The following is a 21,581-nucleotide window of genomic DNA, read 5'->3' as shown; positions in this document are numbered from 1 at the left end:
TGACCCATTGTCTATCTAGCCTGCAAACTTATTTTTATGGATGTATTACCAAAAGTAAAAAAATAAAATAATAATTTTTTTGAGGACACCAAGGCAACCACATTCTTGAAAGCAAATGAAATCTGAACTCTGAATAATTGGACACAAATAAACCCAGGCAAGTTAGACTTAAAATTGAGTTCTCAAAATATTACTCAACTTATGCAAAGGATACAACATTAGAAAGAACACTGTAAGATAAAGCTAAATTTGTTATAAGGAAAGACCATCTTTACGTTCCTTTAGACTGCAAATATGCCAAACCACCATAACCCTGAGGACTGTTTTCCGTGTCAGTCTCTGTAATAAAGATCTGTAGTACATGAGTCACAGTTTCAACAGCATTTAACATTTTAACAACAAACTTAAAAACTGGGTGTTTTGAAGGAATATTTTGTTGTTGTTGTTGTTGTTAAGTGTTGTTGCGTCGGTTCCAACTCATAGAAACCCTATATAAGATTTCTGAAGCTGTAAAACCTTTGTGGGAGCAGAAAGCCTCATTTCTCCAGGGGAACTACTGGTGGGCTTGAACCATCAACCTTACGTTTTGCAGTCCAGTGCTTATCCTGTTGAGCTTAGTGTTTTATTTCATGATAATCTTAAAGAGTTATATTATCCTTAGTGGTCTCATATATCAGCCTATATTTGCATAATTCCTTCTGATTAACTGGACTCTTAATTACCTAAGAGTCAATTGTTGTGGTTAAGTGTTGATGAGTTGATTCTGACTCATAGCAACCCTGTATAAGCTTGCTGAGGAGTAGCTGCTGGGTTTGAACCACTGACCTTGTAGTTAGCAGACCAGTGCTTATCCTACATTACCACATCAGGACTCCAAAGGGTGTGTCAGTGGTAACTTACTAGGTCAACCAGCCTTGAAACTATAGGTCACAACTGATAAAGAAAAGATACCACCATAGAAACAAAAGCTATGTATAGCTAATTAACAAAGTACAGCCTACTAAAGATACATGAAAGGATCTCATACAGGCCTACAAATATGCATATAGACACACACACACACACACACACACACCAGTACTATGAAAAATGTAAAAACAATTCCAGGATGAATTGCCAATGTCTTGTAGAGAACCAGGAAGTAAAACAATGAATGCGTATTGCTGATTATCATAGTATAATGACAACAAGTTTATCAATAATGTATCCCTAAGACCAAAAAGAAAAGGTTTGCTTTATGAGCAGAAATAGCCAGAAGCAAAACTTTTTATCATCTACCAATCCACATGATCCTTTTTCTAAGAAATAACAGTATTAGTGAGTCCCAATAGTCACATTGGTGTAATTGTGTTTGGGTATCAAAATATTCTCCCTGTGGATTCAGTGCCTTCAAAGCATCCTGACAACCAACACTTTATGAAATTGTTTAGCTATGTAGTGTCTTAAATATTCCATCATCATTGAGGCTACCTTTTACTTTTCTGATGAGTAGGGCCAAACGTAGCTATTTTATGTGTTATTATTTAGAAAGAAAAAAAATCACAGATAAACACTTAAATGATTAAGATACACATACCTGTTAATTCCTTAACCATTAATTCATTAGTTATGAGTTGCTGTAATTAAATTGATTGAATCATGTTTTATTTTTCTCCTTTACTGTCTCCAAGGCTGGTCTTACGTAAGCTTTCAGAGTTGTTGTTTTTAGGCGCTGTTGAGTTGATTCTGACTCATAGCGACCCTATGCACAACAGAAGAAAACACTGCACCTTCCTCACAATTGTTACACTTAAGACTATTGATGTTGCCACTGTGACAATCCATCGCATTGAAGGTCATCCTCTTTTTCGCTGACCCTTCACTTTACCAAGCATGATGTTCTTTTCCAGGTACTAATCCCTCCTGACAACATGTGTGAAGTGTGAGAGATGATGTCTCACCATCCTGTCTTCTAAAGAGCATTCTGACTGTATTTCTTCCAACACAGATTTGTTTGTTCTTCTGGCAGTCCATGGTACTTTCAATATTATTCTCCAACATACCTCAAATGCATCAATCTTTCTATAGCCTTGGTCTTCCTTATTCACAGTCTTTCACAGGCATATGAGGCAAGTGAAAATACCATGGCATAGGTCAGGCACACCTTGGTCCTCAAAGTGGCAGTTTTGCCTTACTCTTGGATGCTTTAAAAAGGTCTTGTGCAGCAAGCAGTAAGATCACTGATGGCATGATTAGGGCATGAGGTTATAAGGACTGCTTTTAAGGTTGAGACTACACTTAAAGTTGAGTGAAGGGCATTTTTAGATTGTGTCAAAATGCTAGGACCAAGTGTGTACATTTAGAGTAAACATGGAGCTATAAAGTATCAAAACAGAATGAGAGTTAGGAACCCTATTAAAGATGGGATAGTCAGAGATACCAACTGCTCACAAAAATTAATCTAAGTTGACACTGGGCATGAAATCAAGCAGCAAGAAAGAAAAAACCTAGAACACAGATTCAGATAGGACAGATCGTCTCCAGACTGGGCACACACCCAGAATTAGAAGGGAGAGGTTTGGTGGTCAGTTGCATAGATGCAAGGCACAGGCAACACAAAAGATCTCAAAACATTTTTTGTTGTTTGGTTTCAGGCTGCTGGGCCCCGAGTTGATCCATATCAAGATGGTCAGTCAGAAATCAGGTAAATTGATAAAAAATTTCCAGTCCTATTAATTCAGCTACTGAAGCTACTTTTCTTCTAAAAGGATTTTAAATATTAAATAATTTTCCAATGAAACAAAAACAAAAATTGAAGATGGCTAGCCTTCTGGGATTCGGTGACTTACACAGAAGGTGATACTTGAGGATAAAGACATGGAGTTATAAAGAGCCAGGGAAGTTCACAGGTAGGGGACGGGAAGGTAAGCACTAATAAATTCCTGCTTACTGCACATTTGTCTCTTGGGAGTCTCAAACTACTTTTCTTTTTCCCAGTCAAAAACCCTTCTCCCGGGCATATGCCAAGAACACCCACACTTGCAGATAATACCCACTTGACCTGGCTTCAATGGCTGGATGATTGGAGCTCAACCAGAAGAAGAAAGAAGAGGAAATAAAGAGTAATCTGATATAATTTGATGAACTTGACCTACACCTATGGATGCAGTAGTTCAAAAGAGGGAACAAGTCCTTACAGCAAGGATCATTCCCACCCCCTCCACACACAGAGTAGACTTGGACATTGGCTACCCAAAATGGTGGGAGGAGCTACAAAGACAAGAAGTGACTGGCTTACAAGCTTTCAGGAGGGAACCTAGAGCCAGAGGGCCAGGAGGAAGGCAGAATCTCCAGTGAGTAGTATCCAATCTGTCTAGGCGGGGCTGATGAAATGAAATGCAGATAGATCTCTTGTGATACAATAGTGAATAATTGTTATCAGGACTGATTGTGAGGGTCGGAAATGTAAAGGTAGACGTTTTATAGCAAGGAAGGGAGTAATTAACTTTCCAGTCTAGGAGCGCAGGTTGCTAGGACAATCAACGGAGCGGAGAGTGGGACCCTACCCAGAGAAGCAGTGATGTCTGAGATGGAGGCAGAGAAGATGACGTGGAGTGATGGAGCAGCTGGGGACTTTAGATCCAGAGAGGGAGAAAGACTGTGTGCTGAAGACCTGGGGGAGGTGTGTGTGTGTGTGGGGGGGGGCAGGCTTGCAGGGTATACCCTTTGGTTGGTTGATGATGCATGGAGGGGATTGTAACCATGGCAATGAAATGATATATGATAGAATTAATATAAAACTAATGTTCTCCCATGTAAACTATCGCATAATTCACAATAAAACATTAAAAAACAAACACCCTTCTCCCATTCATGGGAACAACTAGATTGAAAGGTTTATTTCCTAATATCTTTCCTATTTGACAAGTAAATTATCACATTTCTCTTAGAGACACATTAAGTACATTTCTAGGGTCACCTCTATGCAATGACATTTCAAGTTCTCTGATAACGATTTTCCATTTTACTTCATTAATCATTAGTTTGCTATTCAAATACAAACTGATTTTACTTAAAATGATGGCTCTACATATTATGAAACCCAAATTTGTTTTAAAATGAGCAAGTTTTACTGAATGATTATGAAGGTTTCTGTCAGCTCTATGAAATAATACAATGATATGTTTCAATTATGTTTAAAAAATGCTAAGTTTAACTTAGCCTATTTGTAAACAGGCAAATAATCTTGAGAGTTGAGATTCCAAAAAATACACTCATCACTTGTTGTTGTTGTTAAGTGCCGTCGAGTCGGTTCCGACCCATAGTGACCCTGTATAGGGTTTCCGAGGGTGTAAATCCTTACGGGAGTAGAAAGCCTCATCTTTCTCCCGCGGAGCAGCTGGTAGTTTCGAATCGCTGACCTTAAGGTTCGCAGCCCGATTCGTAACCACTAAGCTAGTCAGCTAATAATTGACTTAATACAAGTCCTGAGTGGAAGCTACTTAGAATTGCATGGATTTTCTCTCCCCATAGAGTCTCATGCATACATTTAACAAATAATGCAGCTGCAGTGCTGAGTCAGAAACAACTTGATGGCACTTAACTACAACAACATCCAATACCTGTTAAGCCCTCAATGCTCACAGACACTGTACTAGATGGGAGTCTAAGATATGTGTCAGTGTAGATCTGGGAAAATTCTGACTGGAATATGCCCATTTTAATTCAGTGAGCATATGTATACTTCCTGGTGGGCCGCTGTGGGTTAACGCACCAGATTGTAAAGCCATTTGAACTGCGAGGTTGGCGGTTCAAGCTCACCAGCTGCTCCTCGGAAACACTGTACAGGGTCGCTATTGGTCGTAACTGACTCAATGGCACTTAACAACAACAACAACAACAACAACAACAAAGAAATTCAAGGAGCCCTGGTCATGCTGCGAGTTAAGCATTAGACTTCTAACTGCAAGGTTGGTGGTTCAAATCCACTAGTCACTGTGGGAAGTCAATGAGGATGTCTGCTCTCATAAAGATTTACAGTCACTGAAACTCAAAGGCACAGTTCTAGTCCATTCTAGATAGGGTCTCTACAAGTCAGAATTGACTCAGTGACAATGGGAATTGTCATTAAAAAGAAATTCATTTCATGTATACTAACTGAAAGTGTTTTGGATAAAAGCGTGGAGATGTTTATAATTGTTGATGTTTGGAATAGTTGGATTTGACTCAGAGCAATCCTGTGTAGGGTTTCTAAGGAGTAGCTGGTTCATTTGCACTGCCAACCTTGTGGTGAGCAGTCCAGTACTTATCCTATACCACCACACCAGGATTCCATGGTAATAATGCTGTTGGTAAGTGCCATCAAACCATAGCGATCCTGTACAGGGTTTTCCAGGAGCAGCTGGTGAGCTTGAACTGCCAACCTTGTAGTTCAAACTGATTTTGTAGTCCACCTCATTAACCCAGAGTACCACACCAGGACTCCATGTTTATAAAAGATAGTACAAAATTATTGTAAATGGGCAATAATTAAGAACAAAATGAGTAAAATAAAAATAAGTATATGCAACTTGAAAGTAAAAGTTTATTTATAGTAAACACATTTATCTGTAGCCTAATGGGGGCTATAGAGTTTTGTTTTTGCCGTTGTTGTTATTAAATTCGATCAAGTGAGTTCCAACTCACAACTACCCTATATAGGGTTTCCAAGGAGCAGCTGGTCAGTTAGAACTGCCAGTCTTGTGGTTAGCAGTCCAGCGGTGATCCCACAGTGCCACACCAGGACTCGCCCAGGACCCTTGAGTAATATAAAAGTGAAGTGAAATACATTATGCTCAATGTAACGGGAAATTATAATAGCAATGTTTAGACAGTTTTAGGAATGCCTGTGAATGCCACTTGAAGGGAAGATCTTTAGACTAAGTAAGTGAATAAACCCTTATCTAGGTTGCAAAGAAAGCTTAGCTATCACTCTGCCTGTTGAAGAATGGCTGCCAAAAGGCAGGCAAGGAAAGAGTGACAGGATAGTGCCTGAAGCGTTCAGGCTTGCAGATCTAGACTTAAAAGATAAACATCTTCTTACACATATCAAGGTCCACGGTTCAAGCTCACCAGCTGCTCCTCGGAAACCCTATACCGGGCCACTATGGGTCGGAACCGACTCAATGGCACTCAACAACAACAACACATATCATGGAGTCCTGATGAGGAGCTGTGGGCTAATGCATCAGACTGCAAAGTCATCTGAACTGCAAAGTCAGTAGTTCAAGCTCACTAGCTGCTCTTTAGAAACCCTATACAAGGTCGCTATAGGTCAGAATCGACTTGATGGCACTGAACAACAACAACACACATCGTATGTTTATTTATTAATAATCCACTTGTATAGTTATTTTATTGTCTCCTATTAATTTAATTTAATTTTTTTTATTGGAGTCTTGGTGTGGCTCTGTGGGTTAATCACAAGGTTGGTGTTTCAAGCTTCAGCCACTACTTGGAAACCCTATACAGGGTTGCTATGAGTCGGAACCAACTTGAAAGCAGTTAACAACAACAACATTAATTTTATTGGAGTCTTGGTGTGACTTTGTGGATTAATGCTCTGGACCGCAAAGTCTTTTGAACTACAAAGTCGGTGGTTCAACTTCACCAGCAGGTCCTCGGAAACCCTGTACAGAGTCCCTATGGGTGAGAACTGACTCGATGACACTTAATAACAACAACATTAATTTTATTTATTAGATAAATTTATCAATGGGTGGTTTAATTTCTCTTTTTCTTAATAATAGACATTTTAAAAATCACTAGTATGGCATTTTGTGTCTGAGAAACTTGAAAATTGACAGCTTAGTCAATTTTACCAAAGGATAAGCACTGGACTGGGAACTACAAGGTTGGTGGTTCGAGCCCACCAGGTGCTCCATGGAAGAAAGAGACTTTCTGCTCCAGCAAAAATGGAAACCCTATACAAGTTTGTATGAGATGGAACCAGTACATCAACATTTAACAAGAGTTCCTATTACCATGACATGGTTTGTATTTTAAAATGTTTATATTTGTAAATAGGCCCAGAAAATGCTCACAGAAAACTGATTCAAGACCTTAGCATATATTAAGGTGCCACTACAGAGGGCCATGAAGGGTGACTTCTGTTACATCAACGTGAATTACATAAAAAACAAAACAAAACAAAAAAAACCTCTAGTATAAAAAATTTGTCCACTCAAAACATGAAGAATCATAATTCATAAAATCAAGATGACCACAGTACAGCTATTAGGGTGATTTAAATTGCTGGATAAACCCAATAATTTATCTATCAGAGATATTTACTATATATGTATGGGGAGGAATTTTCCTTCAAGCTTCCATTAATGAACTAATTCTCTAAGCTCCAAGAAATGATTGCCAAGCCTTCAGTGTCTTAAGGGAAATGATGTTGTACACTGTAGGGAGTCAGTCCGTAAGATGGTAGAATGATGAAATATTGATATTGATACTACTCATCATCTTCACAATGGGCCCTTGTAATACTGTAGGATAAGCACTGGACTGCTAACTTCATGGCTGATGGTTCAAACCTACCAGCTCCTCCACAGAATAAAGATGAGGCTTTATGTGCCTGTAAAGATTTATAGCCTCAGAAACTACATACAGAGTTGCTATGAGAGGGAATTGACCCCATGACAGTTGGTTTATCACTTTTTACATTTATTTACTTGCACTCACCATTTTTTAAAGTGCATATTATATACTAATAGAATGCACTTTAAAATTGGTGTGGTGTTGTAGGATCAGCACTGGACTGTGAACCACAAGGTTGGCAGCTCAAACCCACCAGCTGTCCCTCAAAAGCCCTGTACAGGGTCACTATGAGTCTGACCTGACTCCATGGCACTTCATAATAATAACAACCACAAGTAGATATCAACCAGTAGTTCAGTATCATTGTCTTTATCTTCTTTTCTTTTTCTTTCCTCCTTTCATCTTTTACGTCTTTTGTTCTAACCTTCCTCCTTATTTCTCCAGACCACTGAAGGGATACTGAGATTAGGGAAGAGAATAAAGAGAGGTCAGAAGTAGCACCATTAATCACAGTGCTTCTTTTTTATTTTTAAAGCATGATCATCAATTTAGAGCTATAAGGCCTTTGCAGATATCTTGTTCACGTCTTTTTTATAGACGGGGCAACTGAGACTCTTCAGGCAGTAGACTACAAGTCCTCTGGAGAATGTTGTTGTTGTGAAGTGCCATCAAGTGGATTCTGACCCATAGTGACCCTCTCTATAGGGTTTCCAAGGAGCAGCTGGTGAGCTTGAACCACTGAACTTACAGTTCAAACAACTAAGCAGTCTGATGCATTAGCCCACAGCGCCACACCAGGACTCCTCTGGAGTATAGGGACCTTGTTTTACTTCTCTCTCTATCACAATACCTAGCACTGTCTCAGGAAAGCATTGGAGCCAATTGAACTTTTATAGAATCCCTTAATAATTTACAATAGCTTGAAGGTTTGATGGTCTGATAAACTCCAGTAACCTGCGCTTCACTCTGTTACACTGACTCATCCACAGCAAGGAGCAAAGATGCTTTATTTCTACTGTTATCATATGGTCAAATTGGCATTCAGCTTCCTACTTCACTTAGCTCAAGGCTTTAAGTAGAACGGCAGCATACTTTTGCCCTCTGTCTCTTCCCATTTCTTTTTCACCGGGTTAAGTGACAGCCCAGAGGAGTAGCTTGGGGCTCCACTGAAGACAAGCAGAATAAGGTAGATTATGCATGGCCTTTCTATTACATGGAAACTGAAAAAGTCATATGCCAGGAGAAAAAGAAATTTGGTACTAATGACTCATTTTATAATATTTGGAAAGATAAAGTGCCTCAAGAATAAAATTCTCTCAGGCACTATTGTACTACAAGGGGTCCATAATTCCTTCCTCCTTTTTGCCACCTTCCCTTGGATAGCTTTTACTTATATCTTCTTCATATATATATTAAATATATGAAACACCATGTATAAATGACAGGTCTTCAAATGAATTTCCATACTATGAAAGTATTTGATATGTTACCACTAGAGGAAAATATCTTCCAGTCATAAAAGTACATGCTATGTATTTTCAAAAAATAAAGGATCCATCTAAATTGTGAAACATGATTATTTCAGTGGCAGAAATGGATTTCATTTATACTGTGAGTCATTCCTATTACAACAAATTTTCTTTATTTTAGTCAGTGATGAATCTGGGATGTCTCAAAGAAGTAAATCTCAATTCTGCTTCCGCCATTTCTACCACTGTAATTTTAAGCTTTAAACTCTTCAATTAGGTTCTCCCACTTGAGTCCTGGTATGGAGGTCCTGGGGGATAAAGCACTGAACTGCAAAGTTGATTTGAATCATAAAGTCAGTGGTTCAAACTCACCAGTCACTCCTTGGGAACCTTATACAGGGTCACTATGAATCAAAAATGACTCCCAAGCACTTAATAACAACAAATGATTCTATTCTTTGGATTTAAGACATCAAAAGACTTTCTGAATCTATTTACCTTTTGTATAAAGGGAAGAATAGAACACCAAATCCTTAAAAAATAAAATATTTCAGGATTTCCATTTCCCCCATATCTATTTTTAATATTCATTAAATATATTTCTCTATTTGATGAAAAGATGCTGATGTTTTAAGGGATGTTGTTGTTGTTGCTGTTAAGTGCCGTCGAGTTGGTTCCAACCCATAGCGACCCTGTACAGGGATTCCAAGGAGTGACTGGTGAGCTTGAACCACTGACCTTGTAGTTCAAACGGCTTTGCCATCTGGCGCATTAACCCACAGAGCCACACCATAGTTGTTTCTTAATCAGTGTACTACTGGTAATAAATGATTTGCTTCTCTCTTTATCCTAATGTCAATAAATCCTCCTCCTGCTTTTACTCTCCTGTCTGGTTTTATAACTAATGGTAAGAGTAGTTCTGTTTGTCTGTTTCTAACTTGTAGCCACTGTGTTGTCTATCCACTTGTCTGTGTCAATGTCTTTTCACATACCACCTTCCTTTTCTCAAAATCGAAGACATACTTTATCTTATATACATTTCATTTTTTTGTCATTTACAGTCCAAATTTCAATCTGTTTGAATCAACTGTTTTTAATAAAAGTTATAAATTTAAAATTTAGAAACCCTTTTGTCCTTTTACAAATTGTTGTTGTTGTTGTGTGCCATGGAGTTGGTTCCGACTCATAGCGACCCTACACAGGGTTTCCAAGGCTGTAAATCTTTACAGGAGCAGACTGCCTCATCTTTCTCCCGCAGAACTGCTGGTAGTTTCGAACTGCTGACCTTGAGGCTCACAGCCCGATTTGTAACCACTATGCTACCAGAGCTCCTTAGGTCATATTTAAGGCCTTTTGCAAAGATAAACTTGACAAAAAAATATAAACTGTAAGAAGAAGGTAGGAAATTGGAGAAAGAAAATTGGAGAAAAGGCAAATAGAACTGAGCTAGAGGAAAGCAGAGTACACAAATTGGTTATTGTGAGAATGTGTAATAAAACCTAACCTATTGCAATCAAGTCAATTTAGACTCATAGCAAACCTGAACAGGGTTCTGAGGCCATATATTGTTACAGTAGCAGAAAACTCCATCTTTCTCCTTAGGAGCAGCTGGTGGGTTTGAACTGTTGACCTTTCAGTTAGAAGCCTAGTGCTTATCCTACAGCACTACCAGGACTCCTTGGTACAAATTATTAAGTGCTTAGTTGTTGCTTCAAACCCATCCAGCATTTTTTTTTTTGTGGGGAAAGACCTGACAATCTCCTTCCAAAAAGATTATAGCCAAGAAAACCTTCTGTCACATTGGATCTCTATGAGTTGGAATCAACTCAACAACATTCAACAAAAACCACCACATATAATTATTGAACGTAAGACACAGCGTTGACTTTAAGATCCTAGAAATCAAATTTAAAGAGAGTAAAGAATCAGTTACATAAGTCATGGCATCGATTAACAAACAAAAAAGCAGGTGCTTAGGAACACATCTTCTCCCACTCAAGGGCCAACAAATTTCTTGTGTAGGTCCTGCTAATGTCTTCTAATGTCACCAAAATACATACTTTGAGAAAACCAACAATGGATGTCACTAGATTATTTCAGCTAACATCTTTGGAAATATTAGCCTGAAAGTATGTTTCATTAGTTATTTAGGGCAAGGAGGAAGGATTTTATAGCACACTTGTAATTGGGCCATTTAAAAAAAAAAAACTTTCACTATGCTTTGAGTAAGGGTTTACAGAACAGATAATCAGCTTTACATGCAACAAATTATAAGCTTGACTTAATCACAATGATTGCAATCTCTTCAATGTATTATCGCTCATCGCATTTCCTTACCACGATTCTTGGTTGCATTTCTTCACCTTTCTCAACTCTTCTGAATTTTGTTCTCAGGAAAATGTCATTCCTTTTGATCTCGAATGAGTGACCATTCTATAGTGTGAAACCTCACTTGGGTGGCTGCCCTCAACCTTCCTTATATTTATCTACTGCTTGGCTGAAAATTGAGGCATGAGGGTAAACTCAGTTCCAGACCCAAAGGGCAACCAAGGTTCCAAGTCTGAGGGTTCCTGTAGTCTCTTTCTGACGGGTAAGCCTGTCTTTTTTATAATTCCAAGCTTTGTTCCATATTTTCTCCCACTTTATCTATGTGGATAGAGTGTGATCCCTTTCAGTGTGGTTGGTAGTAGTAGGTTGGCAAATATCTAGTTCTTCTAGTTGCTTGGTTATGGAGATGGATACACAAGTGGTCCTCCACACAAGGAGAGACCAATAGTGGCATCTTAGATGGCCACTCCTGAGCTTTTAAGATTCGAGTTGCTACTCACCAAAGGAGGATATGGAACATTGTCTTTGTGACCTATGTTATGAAAATTGACCAAGGTGGCCACTAAGACTATGGCCCTGAGGCCCCAGCCTCAACAGTTCATTCCCTCTTTGGGTTTGGTAAGGTCTAAGAAGTTCACAATTTTGTTCATTGTATGCTTCACCATACTCATGGAATTTATTGCCGCAAAGGTAAATACAAAGACAGATATCCTCTGTTAAACCTTTATATATTTGTGGGTATACTCCCACTCTCCCTACCACATCTGTTTATCCTGTGTGTCTATCCGTGTATCTAAAGGTAGATCATCTAAAGGTTGATACAGGATTGTGTATGTAACAGTATTTATATCTCTATTTCCTTTCATTTCTGTACTCCTTCCCATGTCTTCCCCTGCTTTCACGACACTTTTGCCAACCTCCCTCTTGTTGTATATTACCTTCTTCTTGTTATAAGAACCTATGGTGGTTATATGCCATGGAGCCAGTTCCAACTCATAACGATCCTGATAGGGTTTTCAAGGCTGTAAATCTTTACACAAGCAGAAAGCCTCATCTTTCTCTAAAATTACACATGTTGTCAGTCAAAAAGAAGAACAAATAAGGTCTATAAGTCAACCTATTCTCATTGAGTGTAAATTCCTAAAAAATATATATAAAATACTATGTTATGTAACTATTGCTGGAACAAAAAAAAAAAACAAAACTGATAGAAAATAATGAGAAAAAATGGAAATGTCTATATATATAGTTCTATAGTGATGTTTACTTCTGGCTAGTTTTTACTTTTTGAATAAACCAAGTAAAACAAACAATTTGGAAAAAAGAAAGAAAAGAAAGGTAAGGAGGAAGGAAGGAGGGTAAGAAGGAAGGATGGGAAGGAGGGAGAAGATGAGGGTAGGATGAAACAAGCCAGTTTGAAAAAGTAGAGAATTCAAGGGAAAATGTCCATGAGCTCAAATTCTTACACATATTTCCAAATCCTTCAGGAACAAACTGAACCAAATGTTTGCTTGAAAAAGTTCAGGGAGAATTGGGTTTACAAACATAACCAGAAATGCCACAAAAGGGAAAGGAAAGTATTAATCATCCGAGGTCACAAAACGGAGCCACTGGGAAACCAAATTTTGATAAACTCCTTTACATGAGGCAGCAGCTGCCAAGCTTTTTCCCCCTCCGTTCAGGCAGGAAATAAATATCACTTACCACAAAACCTGTCACTGTTTAATGTGCGCTTGCTGTGGCAGACCATTTAATGGGAACATGCCCAAGAATATGGATGCAATTAGTATGACTAAAGCTGACCCAGGTTCCTGTAACTTAACCTTAAAGGAAAACCCATGCGGCCAATGGGGAGCAGCGACTCCATTCCTCGTCTCCTCAGCTGAGTGCAGTGTTAGCACATTCATGACTACCTAAAGTAAACCAGATGGAGAGCCAGAGGGAACCTATGGGAATATAGTTGATAACATGCTTTAAAAATCATTTTGATCTAATAAAATAACTAGGAGCGAATCTCAAAGAAACAATTAGAGAAGAAGACAAAGATTTATATATAGAGAGGTACATCCAAAATTATTGATCATAATGAAAAATTCGATATAGCTTGAAGGTTTAAAATTAGGAGAATGGCTAAATTACGATACCTTTACTTGAAAAATATGTTCCTTTCAAGTAATGCTTTAAAGGATATTTATTTATATAGGACAGTGATTACCCCAATGTGGTTTTCTAGGCTGTAATCTCTATGGGAGCAGATCTCCAGTCTTTTTTCATGCACAGCAGCTGGAGGGTTTGAATAACACTTCCAGTTAGCACTTTAAGGACCCCTTTGCTTTCAAGGGTCCTTTGTGGACTTCTGTTGTGTGTTTATGGCCTTTGAGTCAGTTCCAACTTATAGTGACCCTGTATATTGTTTCTGAGGAGTGGCTGGTGGGTTTAAAATGCTGACCTTGCAGTTAGCAGCCCAGTGCTTATTCTACAACACCACACCATGAACCCTGTTGTTGTTGTTAAGTGCCGTCGAGTCGGTTCTGACCCATAGCAACCCTGTATAGGGTTTCCAAGGAGCAGATGGTGAGCTTGAACCGCTGACCTTGCAGTTCAAATGGCTTTGCAATCTGGTGCATTAACCCACAGCGTCACACCAGAACTCCACCATGGACCTTTGTTGTTGTTGTTATGTGCCGTGGAGTTGGTTCTGACTCATAGTGACCCTGCATAGGGTTTCTAAGGCTGTAAATCTTTACTGGAGCAGAAAGCCTCATCTTTCTTCCATGGAACAGCTGGTAGTTTCAAACTGCTGACTGTGAGATTAACAGCCCGATTCATAACCATTACGCTACCAGAACTCCACCATGAACCCTAGAAGTCATATAATCACTACAGGGTGTCAGTGAGGATAAAATTATTTTCATGATTATAATAAGGCATGCAGATAAAACATTTAATTGTAAATTATCCTTATTATTATTTTAAAATTAGTAATGTAAAAGCATTGTTCTTAGGCAGATTGTGTTTCAAAGTACACAAGACTTCCCTTCCCAGTCCAGAGAGGGAAGAAGGTCTTGCTCTCAGGAGACTTATCTGGGCATGCTCAATGGAAATTATGGTACTAGGTTTACAGGGTTAAGAATTATACATTGTTGGCCCAGAACCAATCCTGTAATATGTTTTACTCTGCAACAGTGTACACATCCCAATCATGGTCCTTTTTGTGTTTACAAAGTCCCATCTGCAGTAGTAATGAATTGATCTGCCATCTATCTTGGTTTTGTGACAATTTCCTTTGTTGTCTGTGCTCTTTAGTCACATGACTGAATCATTCAGGCACTTTGTCAAAAAGAAATGGTTGCTGTTGAGGCATTGCAAGAGATAGCTTATGATTGATCAAGAGCAACAGTACTGAAGGGAGAAGTTCAAGGTGCACTAAAGGTATTGGCAAAGAATAAGGCTCTGGGAATTGACAGAATACAAAGTGAAAGCTTTCAACAAACTGATGTAGCACTGGAAGCACTCACTCATCTATGCCAAGAAATTTGTAAGACAGCTACCTGGCAAACTGATTGGAAGTGATCCATATTTGCGCCAAAGAGAAGTGACCCAACAGAATGCAGAAATCATTGGCCAATATCATTAATATCACATTCAAGTAAAATTTTGCTAAAGATAATTTTAAAATGACTGCAATCGTACATTGACAGGCAACTTAAGGAGGATCAAGCTGGATTCAGATGAGAATGTGGAACTGGGGATAACACTGCTGATATCAGATAGATCTTGGCTGAAAGCAGAGAATAGCAAATAGATGTTTCCTTGTGCTTTATTGACTAGAGAAAGGCTTTTGACTGTGTGGATTGCAGAAAACTAAGGACAACATTGTGGAGAATGAGTATTCTGGAACACTTAATTGTGCTCATGAGGTACCTGTACACAGACCAAGAGGCAATGGTTCAAATTAAACAAGGGAACACTGAATGATTTAAACTCGGTAAAGGTATGCACCAGGGTTGAATTCTTTCACTATAGTTATTCAATCTGATGCTGAGTAAATAATCTGAGAAGCTGAATTATATGAAGAAGAATGTGGCATCAAGATTAGAAGAAGATTTATTAACAACCTGTAATATGCAGATGATACAAACTTGCCTGCTGAAAGTGAAGAAGACTTAAAATATTTACTGATGAAGATCAGAGCCCACAGCCTTCAGAATAGGTTCACCTCAATGTAAAGAAAGCATAATCCTCACCAATAGATCACTATATAACATCATGATAAATGAAGAAAAGATTGAAATTCTTAAAGGTTTCATTTTGCTTGGATCTTCCAACAGCACTCATCAATGCACAAGTCAAAAAATCAAACGACGCATTGCATTAGGCAAATCTGTGGCACAAGATCTTTTTTTAAGTGTTGAAGATGTCAGTTTGAGGACTAAAGTGTGCCTGACCCATGCCATAGTATTTCCAATTTCATATGCATGTGGAAGTTCGGACAGTAAATAAGTAAGACTATAGAAGAATTGATGCATTCGAGTTAAGGTGTTGGAGAAGAATATTAAAGGTACCATGGACTACCAGAAGAACAAACAAATCTGTTTTGGAAGAAGAACAACCAAAATGTTTCTTAGAAGCCAAGATGATCAGACTTCATCTCTCATACTTCAAACATATTATCAGGAGGGACCAGTCACTGGAGAAGGATATCATGCTTGGTAAAGTATAAGGTCAGTGAAAAAAAGGGAGATCCCCCTTAACAGTGGCAGCAGCAGTTGGCTCAAGCACAGAAGCAAATGTGCAGATGGTGCAGGACTGCATGGTGTTTCATTCTGTGGTACAGAGAGTCACTATGGGTCAGAAACAACTCAAAGGCACCTCACACATGCATGGCTTCATGCTGATGCTTTCCCTCATGCAGATGATTTGTCTTTACCTTGTCTTTGTCCTATTTTAAGACTTAATCATTGAATGTATATAAAATACATTTAAATTTTGGGTCTTTCCCCCCAGAACAGGTGAAACTTGCACTGATAAGAGCAGATGAGATGCAATGGTTGGTAAACCTCCTGTTGTTTTAGCACATATCTAGGCAGTGGAACCAAATTGCACATCATTGCATTTTGTCACTACCATCTGCTTGTAGAAAAATTGATAGTAACAAAAGAATTGAAGAAAATAAATTAATAATCACTAAAGAATCGAAGAACAGCAAAGACTATGAATTTTATTAAATCTCAATTCTTAAATAGAAGTCTTTAAAGTATTTTGTACTTAAAGCATGATATGATTTGAGATAAATACACATAAATCTCTTTCATGGTACTCTGAAATACAATAATTGTCTTATGAAAAAGCACTGTGAGATAAACAAAAAACAACAAATGGTGAGGATGTGGAGAGACTTGAACTCTATCACATTGCTGATGGGACTGTAACATGGTGCAATTACTGAGGAAAACTGTATGATGCATCCTCAAAAAAGTTGTAAATAGCAACATATATGACCCAACAATCTCTTTACTTGGTAGATATCCTCAAGGAGTCAGAACCATGACATAAGTAGATATGTGCATAGTATGTTCATTGCAGCATGGCTCACAATAGCAAAATGATGGAGAAAACCCAAATGCCTATCAACAGAAGAATGGATCAACAAACGTTGGTACATATCCACAATGGTATACTATATAACTTGAAAAATGATGATGTGGAAAAATCTAATAACATGAATGAACCTGGAGGACATTATGGTGAGTAAATTTAGTCAGTCAAAAATGGACAAATATTATATGAGACCACTATTGTAAAAACTCAAGGAAAAGATTTCATGCTCAAAGAAACATTCTTTGATGGTTACCTGGGGTGTGAGGGAATAATACACTGGTTAAAGGGTAGGCACAGCTTAACTCCAGTGATGGGAAGGGCAATATAGAAGAGGAAGGCTGGTAGAAGAATGATGAAGCTAGGTGAAGACACAGGAAAGAATGCAATAGTTAAACGGGATAAGATGTGAATAACTGTTATATTCACAACAGTTTTCTCTGGGTAGATACATGGGCTGACACACAGACTGATGGAGTATGGGAGGGAGGCTGGGAGTACACCTCCAAATATATAGGAGTTTGACAGAGGGTATTTGTACATGGGTATTTACCTTTGCTAGAAGCACACCTATGAATGTTGTGGACCATGATGTGGTTAAATGCCATCCAGTTGTTTCCAATTCATAGTGACCCTGCACAGAGAGGAGAGGCTAGTGGAGTTGAACCACTAGCCCTGTGTTTCAAACTGACCTTTAATCCAGTGCTTATCCTACAATGCCACATCAGAGGGCAACAGGAGGAAAACTTCTTAGATATTACTAAATATCTTAAGGCAATGAATTGTTGGGCCTGAGGGCCCAGGACCAAAATCTCAGGGGACACCATGGTCAACTGGCATAATAAAATCCATAAAGACAACTTTGCACATCCTACTCTGGTGAGAAGCGACTGGGATCTTGAAGGGGCAACTACTGGTCTGTCTTTCCATGTGTGGAAGAAAGAAGAGTAATCAAAATTACTGATGCTGGTATCAACTAGTACAATGTACCAATGGAATACGTGTACATCAGTCATCACAACTCTGAGACCAGAATTGCTAGACGGTGTCAGACTACCACAACCAAATGCTCTGAAAAGGATCACATTAGAAGGTCCTGGGTGGAGTGGCATACAATGTGTAACAAAACTCAAAATTATTTAAAAACAAAAAAAAGACCAAGTTTACTGTTCATAAAAAGATTGGAGCAATCTGAAACTATGGCCACCCTTCAGGTCTGAAATGAAACTCTCCCTCATGGCCCAGTTTTCAGCCAAGCAGGTAGATTTGTAAGGGGACAATAACACTAGTAGACTATGCTTACCATGGGGTGTTAACCATTCCAAATCAAAAGGGCAATATTTACTTAAGGACAAAATTCAGAAGGGTTGGGAAGCAGGATGGACTGGAAATAAGAACCACAGGAGAAAGTGGGATAACTGTTGTTGCATGGAGGGGATTGCAGTCATTGAGATGATTTGTTGAATGTAAGACATGATATTCTCTTTAAACCTTCACTCAATTCACAAGAAAACATTTTACAAAGAAAGAAACAGAAAGCCTGAGTTGCCTGGCGAACTGACCTTTTTTTTTTTTTTTTCCCTTATGAAAGAACATTTTCATTTGGAAAAAATGACATGAAAACTATGATTATCCAAACTGGAGTATTTGACAGACATTTTCTCAAAAAAAAGGCTGTTGTATGAAATGAAACACTGGACAGTATCCATTAGCAAAGAACATTTTTGAGTATTCAGATAAAAATAAGAAGTTTGGGAAAATTGGGTTTCCCACTATGAGCATGCATGACACTTTCCCAACTTCACTGATGAGATATTTTATATACTGTGTTTGACAATATGTGAAGTTCATTAAATCAATAATTTCTAAATGAAAAAAAATGCATTATATCACAGAAGTACACATGGATAAATGATCTATTAAAAGTGAAAGATGGACACATCCATTTTTAACATAACAGCATAAAAATGCATTGATATGATTTCAGGATCCACATTGCAACTATACTTTTTAAAAACTACCATGATACCAAGTTTCAATATAATATAAAAAAGGCATGATGATAGGAAAAGCTATTGAAATGTATTGCCATTTAAGAACTGTCTTCATTTAGTACAGTTAAAAAACATATTGCAATGGTTTGAATGCGGAAAAAAAATAACAAACACCATTCCTCACTAGAATTTTGTTTTGCAAAATATAGTCATTTTCATAAAAATATGTTTTCTATTAAAATGTGATCTCCATTATTGCTAAATTCATAAGCAAATAATGAAATACCTGAATACACATTAGTTTTAAGAAGCTCTGGTAGAGGAGTAAGTTATGAGTTGTACTGCTAACTGTAAGGGTAGCAGTTCGAATCTACCAGCTGCTCTGTGGAAGAAAGACGAGGCTTTCAGCTCCCATAAAGATTGTTGTTGTTGATAAGTGCCGTCAAGTCAGTTCTGACCCATCCAACCCCGTATAGAGTTCCCGAGGAGCAGCTGGTGAACTTGAACTTTCAGTTCAAATAGCTTTGCAGTCTGGCGCATTGACCCATAGCACCACACCAGGGCTCCATAAAGGTTACAGTCTCAGAAATCCAATACAGGGTCACTAAGAGTTGGAACTGATTCCATGGTCCATAACCACCAATAACTAAATGTTAATATTAATAGATGTAAACCACATAAACAAAAACTTTATAGGATCCTCCAGAATTTTTAAAGGATGAAATCTTGAGAACAAAATTTTGAGACTGGCTGGTATAGACAACTTGCTATTGTTACTGTTAAGTGCTGTCGAGTTGGTTCCCACTCATAGGAACCCTGTGGAGAGTTTCTGAGGAGCAGCTGGTGGGTGTGAACTGCTGACCTTGTGTTTCTCAGTCCAGGGCTGAACCTATAGCACCACACAAGGGGTCCATAGAGAAATTAGGGGAAAAAACAAAAATTTCATACACAGCAATTCAGATTTTGAGTTGAAAAGTATGTGTAGGTATATGAATGTGTGTGTCCACTGCTAAAAGATGCGTAAAAATATTCAGTTTCTATTATTTTAAAATAAATAAATAACATAATATTTGAATACATATTAATTTTAACTTCTAATATCTATATTGGAATCCTGGTATGGCACTGTAAGAAAAGTACCAGGCTGCAAGGTTGGCAGTTCAAACCCACTAGCTGCTCCTCAGAAACCCAATGCAGGGGCACTGTGAGTGGAAACTGACTTGAAGACATTGAACATGTTACTATTGATAGATATAAACCATATTAACAAAAATATACAGGATGCTCAATAATTTTTAGAGTATAGTATCTTGAGACCAAAAATTTGAGAATGGCGGATATAGAGGAATTAAGGGGAAAAAAAATAAAAAAAGATTTCATAAAGTGATTCAAATTTTGAGATGAAAAGTGTGTGTTAGTGTATGAGTGTGCATATCCACTGCTAACAGATACATCAAAATATTCTGTGTGTATCTATGAGTGGTGAGATTGAATGCCATTTTTGCCTCTCTGTTATCTTTCCAGGTTTTATTTATTAGGAGTCCTGGTGTGGCACTGTAGGATAAGCACTGGACTGTAAACCAAAAATTCAGTGGTTCAAACCCACCAGCTTCTCATTAGAAACCTATATAGGGTCACTATGTGTTGGAGCTGAGTTGATAGCACACAACAGCATTTATTACGTTGGAGTCCTGGTGTGGTGCTGTAGGATAAGCACTAGACTGTTGACTACAAAGTTGACAGTTTATACCCACCAGCGGCTCCTTGGAAACCTTATAAAGGGTCACTGTGAGTCAGAATTGATTGGATGGCACTTAACAACAACAATTTATTAGGTTAAGGAGCCCTGGTGGCACTGTGAGTTAAGTGTTAGACTGGTAACATCAAGGTTGTGGGTTCAAACTGCTGCAGAGCATGAAATCTGTAGGCTCTTTGTTAACTCCAGCCAGGCAGAGCTCATTTCCATCTTCTGCCTCAGTTTAAGTGTTCAGATGCCAATTTTTCTTGAGTAAGTTAAGCACTTCTGACAGTGAACTGCTATAGTTAGAGGCAGAGCATATTTAAAGTGGGTTTGGAGCCACTTCCACCAGCTGGCTCTCACAAGAACTTTCCTGGATACATCCCTTATTGGTTGCTTTAAAGATCACTTAGTTGTGAATTCATTCCCCAGGGCCTCAGAGACAGTCTGTAAACTTTCCTATCTGCAATAAACCCCTCCTTGTGTCTGTAGGTCCAGCATGAGTAGGTAACACATTACTGCCATCCATGGTGCTTGTGAGAGGAGACCCCTTTATTCTTTGCTCTATAAAAGGTCACCCTGTGGAGGTAGAAATTTGGAATACTCATCTCGGCGTTCTATCAGTGATTTCCCTCACCTGTGTGATCGGTGTTTGTTTTGTCTTATTTTTACACATGTTTAAGACTTAATAGGAGTCCTGGTGTGGTGCTGTAGGATCAACACTGGACTATTAACCACAGCTAAGGAGAAGCTGGTAGATTTGAAAAGCCAACCACAACAAAAGGTTGGCTTTTCAAATCTACCAGCTTCTCCTTAGAAACCCTATAAAGGGTTGCTATGGGCAGAAACAGACTTGACAGCACTTACAAAAAGCAAGACTTAACAGTCTCT

At 38.4% G+C, this 21,581-nt stretch overlaps 1 protein-coding gene across 1 annotated transcript in view; it reads right to left on the bottom strand.

Moving 5' to 3' along the window:
• The window catches only part of MALRD1 (MAM and LDL receptor class A domain containing 1), a 1,127,868-nt gene that overhangs the window by 3,853 nt on the left and 1,102,434 nt on the right, over positions 1–21,581 (bottom strand). The gene's annotated exons all lie outside the window — the stretch shown is intronic.

Source organism: Chrysochloris asiatica, unplaced genomic scaffold (assembly GCF_000296735.1).
Source record: "Chrysochloris asiatica unplaced genomic scaffold, ChrAsi1.0 scaffold00137, whole genome shotgun sequence".
Lineage (NCBI taxonomy): Eukaryota > Metazoa > Chordata > Mammalia > Afrosoricida > Chrysochloridae > Chrysochloris > Chrysochloris asiatica.
The sequence above is the reverse complement of the archived record's forward strand: the minus strand, read 5'-3'. Positions and strand labels throughout refer to the sequence as shown.